We start from the raw sequence: 5,652 nt of genomic DNA, 5'->3' as shown, positions 1-5,652 counted from the left end.
ATTTAAAGTTTAAGCCAATCAGATTGCAGCGCACGTGCATGCACGTGTTTTCATGATAATTGCTATATATCATGTTGTAGGATATACTAATGCATGGCTATTTTAAAAATTTCAAAGGATTTCGTCAAAAAACAAGAATGATATTGAGACTTTAGTTTCAGCCAATCAGAACAAAGCGCACGTGCATGCGCTTGAGATCTTGGTATTTTGACCATGTCATATTGTCTATGCTTCAAATATATCCTTATATTATAAGTTTCAAAGCATTTCATCAAAAATTTTAAAAGTTACGCCTATATCAATTAAATCGGTCATTTCACGTGTTGCACGTGCACGCTCTTGCAAGCACGTGCGCGCAAAATGACCTTCGTTCCGCAAATCTATATAACATGTCTACTGACCCTAAAAACATTTCACCTTAGTCGGATGTATAGTTTACGAGATCATTCCCGGACAAAAAAGTACCCAGGAAGAAGAAGAAAAATAATAATAATAATAATAATAAGAAACAGAGTAAAAACAATATGTTCCCCAACTTCGTTTGGGGAACATAATAATAATAATAACTAGGGCTAATTGTAACGGGAACCGTTACAGATGTTCCCCAAACGCTCCCCAACTCCCTTTTGTGGCACATTCTCTGTGCGCTTCATTAAATAAGACAAACACGATGCATTTTAGACTTTAACATTATTTACCCAGAAGTATATCAAGTTTATTCAAATTTCAGCATTGCACGCATGCGCATTTGAATGCATGTGCGTAATGACCATATCATCTTGTCTACACTCTTCGTATATTTTGATATACTAAATATTACAACATTTATTCCATACGTATTTAAAAATATGTTTAATCCAGTGTATTTGTAATTTTACTCATTTCACGTGCACGCACGTGCATGCATGTGCATCATGATCATACACTATTGTAGGAGCCCATAATGTCTATCTATGTTCTGAATCCCATCCTTTTTGGTTGAAAAATAAGGGAATTATAGCCATTTAAAGTTTCAGCCAATCAAATTGCAGCGAACGTGCATGCGCGTGATTTCATGAAAATTATTATATATCATATTGTAGGACATCCTAAAGCATGCCTATGATTTAAATTTCAAAGCATTTCTTCAAAAAACAATAAAGATATTGAAAATTTTGTTTCAGCCAATCAGAGCAAAGCGCACGTTCATGCACGTACATGCATGTGCATGATGACCATACCCTTTTGTAGGAGTCTATAATGTCTATCTATGTTCTGAATCCCATCCTGTTTGGTTTAAAAACAAGGGAGTTATCGCTATTTAAAGTTTTAGCCAATCAGATTGCAGCGCATGTGCATGCGCGTGCTTTCATGACAATTGTTATATATCATTTTGTAGTACATCCTAAAGCATGCCTAAGTTTTAAATTTCAAAGCATTTCGTCAAAAAACAGAGAAGATATTGAGATTTTTGTTTCAGCCAATCAGAGCAAAGCGCACGTGCATGCGCGTGAGTTAGTGCTAATTTGACAGTGTCATCTTATCTACACTATTAATATATCATTATATAATGAGTTTCAAGTCAATTCATTCAAAAATGTAAAAGTTATAGCTATAATAAGTATATCAGTCATTTCACTAATATCACGCGCACGCACGTGCACGCGTATGCGCGCAAAATGACCTTCGTTCCGCACACCTACACTACACACCCATTAACCCTAAAAAGGTTTTAGGTCAGTTGGGTGAACAGTTTCTGAGAACACTTCCGGACAAAAAAGTACCGGAGAACAAATAAGAAAAAAAAGAATAATAATAATAATAACTAGAGCCGAGCTCGTTGCAAAGCAACGAGTAGGTCTTCCGTCCTGTTTGACCGGAAGTAACTTTCATTTTTAAAAAAAAGAGTGATGAAGTCACAAAATGGTTTAATCCTTCAAATCTACGTTAATTATTGCAAAATTAAGCCATTTTCGGCAACTTCCGGTTTGACCGGAAGTGACGACGACGGACGGGAAATTAAGATTTAAGCTTCCAGTGACATATAATATCCAAAAACCAGTCAAGAACAGCAAAATATGCAATTTATGACTACTTCCGGTTTGACCGGAAGTGACGTCGCCGGACGTTTTTTGACGACGCCATTAGATGAAGCTTGATATTTTGAACAACTTTGCTTCTTTGAAGTATTACAAATTCTCAATACTTTTTGAGATATAAAGAAAATACTTTTGGCCCCTCTAGGCCCTTAATGTTAGGGGCCAGCCCTTTTTTCGAGATATCATTTGAAAGATCTTGTAATTCTACTTTTCTTTTGTTCTACATGTCTTAACAAAATATTTCTAGGTAAAAAGTTATCTTTGAAAAGGTGTCAAAATTTTTGAAATTCTTCATAGGACTATTTTCGCGCCATAGCGAGCGTCGGCGCTTCGTATTTCCGGAAGTTGTAATATACTCAATTCACTTCTCCAAAGGTTGCTCTATCATCACTGAAAATTTCATACTTCTATCTTCAGCAGTTTTTGAGAACATTGCCGGACAAAGTGACCCTCTAAAAATGACAAAATCGCGAAAATCTCCGAACCGGAAGTGACGTCATCAAAATAAAAAATTTTATTTCTAGATTTTTTGATGTTCTATCAGACCTGAAAGTTTCATGAAAATCCATCCAGCCGTTTCCGAGAACTCGCGTGCACAAAATCGGTAAGAAAAAAAATAATAATAAGAAAAATAGTGGAAAAGAAACCTAAGAAAAACAATAAGGTCTTCCGCTGAAGACGGAAGACCTTAATAACTAGTGCTAATTGTAACGGGAACCGTTACAGATGTTCCCCAAACGCTCCCCAACTCCCTTTTGGTGCCATATTCCCTGTAAGCTTCATTAAATAAGACAAATTCTGGTAATTTAGAATTTAACAAAATTTACCCAGAAGGATACCAATTATATTCAAATTTTAGCATTGCACCCGTGCGCATGTGAATGCATGTGCGTTATGACCATATCATCTTGTCTACACTATCTATATATTTAAATATACTACATATCAAAGAATTCAGTCCAAAAGTATTAAAAATCACTCATTTAAGTGTACTTTTTTATTTCAATCGTTCCAAATGCACGCACGTGCGTGCACGTGCATGATGACCATACCTTCTTGTAGGAGTTCCTTATACTTATCTATGTTCTGAATCCCATCCTGTTTGGTTGAAAAACAAGAGAGTTATAGCCATTTCAAGTTTCAGCCAATCAGATTGCAGCACACGTGCATGCTCGTGATTTCATGAATTTTTTTTGTTTATCATATTGCAGGATATCCTAATGTAAAACTGTGTTTTAAATTTCAAAGCATTTCGTCAAAAAACAAAGGTGATTTAGCCATTTAAAGTTTCAGCCAATCAGAATGCAGCACACGTGCATGCGCGTGATTTCTTTAATTTTTCTGTATATCATATTGCAGGGTATTCTAAAGTATGGCTATGTTTTAAATTTCAAAGCATTTCATCAAAAAACAAAGGAGATATAGCCTTTTAAAGTTTCAGCCAATCAGATTGCAGCACACGTGCATGCGCGTGATTTTTTGAATTTTTTTTTGATATCATATTGTAGAATATCCTAGTTCATTACTATGTTTAAACTTTCAAAGCATTTCGTCAAAAAACAAAAGAGATATTGAGATTTTTATTTCAGCCAATCAGAGCGAAGCTCACGTGCATGCGCGTGAGTTCGTGCTAATTTGACAGTGTCATTATACTTAACACTATTAATATATCTTTATGTAATGAATTTCAAAGCATTTTATCAAAAAATGTAAAAGTTATGGCCATAATAAGTATATCAGTCATTTCACTCACTTCACGCGCCCGCACGTGCAGGCGTATGCGCGCAAAATGACCTTAGTTCCGCACACCTACACTACACACCCATTAACCCTAAAAAGGTTTTAACTTAGTTTGGTGAACAGTTTCTGAGAACACTTCCGGACAAAAAAGTACCGGAGAAGAAATAAGAAGAAAAAAGAATAATAATAATAATAAGAAACAGAGTAAAAACAATATGTTCCCAAACTCCGTTTGGGGAACATAATAATAAGAAACCGAGTAAAAACAATATGTTCCCAAACTCCGTTTGGGGAACATAATAATAAGAAACCGAGTAAAAACAATATGTTCCCAAACTCCGTTTGGGGAACATAACTAAGAGAAAACTCGGACATCTACAACATCAGAAGTAGGATCAGGTGACATTGAGAAGTAAGCATACCTGTCACGCATGCCTTGTGAGCCTTGTCCGGAGACAATTCAGTGTGAAAAAAACTTTCTCTACAAATCTTTTTATTTTTTTTATCTTTCAATTTATTAACGCTGATTTGTATTCTTTTTTAAATAAAATCATTTCTCCTTTTTCTTCTTAGAAATAAAAAAAGATTTTATATTAAGATTGAAGTGTGTTCAATGGATTCTTCTTATCTTATGGAAGTTCATTAAAATGCGTTGAGTGATTTCGGCGCATTTGTTGGTTTCCATCAATGGTGATCTCTTTAAACTTTATTGACTGGAGGTTTTCAATGAGAGCACAATTTAGCATATTTTCTTAAAGCCACATGGGTACACATTCAAGAAGCAAGGTATGCACGATTATTTGATAAAAAGGTGTATAAATAAAAATGCAACAATAAACATAATCGCGACACATCAATAAATTTAAACTTCTAGTCTACATAGATATTATTTCTCCCGATATTTAATAAAAGCGAACGGGGAGTTTTGAGGACTTACTTTTCATTAAATTTTATGAATATTTGTCACCACCATGCAGGTCTTGATTAATGATCATTCCTCCTAGAGATAAAGAACTGCAATCAGTATGCTATCTATCTGTATTCAACTTGTATAATTCTTTTTAACACACATTCCTAAATTCGTACTCTCAGTAATATCAATATAATAAATTAAAAAACAAACATTTTTCAATGTTCCATCCCATTTTCGGACCACTTTCTTTATTTCTTTATGATGGTGAAGGAAAACTAAAGATAACTAGTGCTAATTGTAACGGGGACCGTTACAGATGTTCCCCAAACGCTCCCCAACTTCCTTTTGGTGCCACATTCCCTGTAAGCTTCATTAAATAAGACAAACTCTATGCATTTTAGACTTTAACAACGTTTTCCCAGAAGTATACCAAGTATCTTCAAATTTCAGCTTTGCATGCGTGTGCATGTGAATGCATGTGCGTAATGACCATATCAACTTGTCTACACTATCTATATATTTCAATATACTAAATATTATAGCATTTAATTCAAAAGTTTTTTTAAAAATACGCTAATTCAAAAGTAATTTTAAATATACTCATTTCACGTGCACGCACGTGCATGCATGTGCATGATGACCATACCTTCTTGTAAGGATCCATTATGTCTATCTATGTTCTAAATCCCATCCTGTTTGGTTGATAACCAGAGGAGTTATAGCCATTTAAAGTTTCAGCCAATCAGATTGCAGCACATGTGCATGCGCATGCTTTTATGATAATTCTTATATATCATGCTGTAGATCTTCATAGTGTATGACTAATTTCAAAATTTCAAAGGATTTTGTCAAAAAACAAGAAAGATATTGAGACTTTAGTTTCAGCCAATCAGAGCGAAGCGCACGTGCATGCGCGCGAGA

Source organism: Saccostrea cucullata, unplaced genomic scaffold (genome assembly GCF_032062105.1).
Source record: "Saccostrea cucullata isolate Sc308-1 unplaced genomic scaffold, CSIRO_AGI_Scuc_v1 ctg1365, whole genome shotgun sequence".
NCBI classification, from domain to species: domain Eukaryota; kingdom Metazoa; phylum Mollusca; class Bivalvia; order Ostreida; family Ostreidae; genus Saccostrea; species Saccostrea cuccullata.
Note: the sequence above shows the minus strand (reverse complement) of the source record.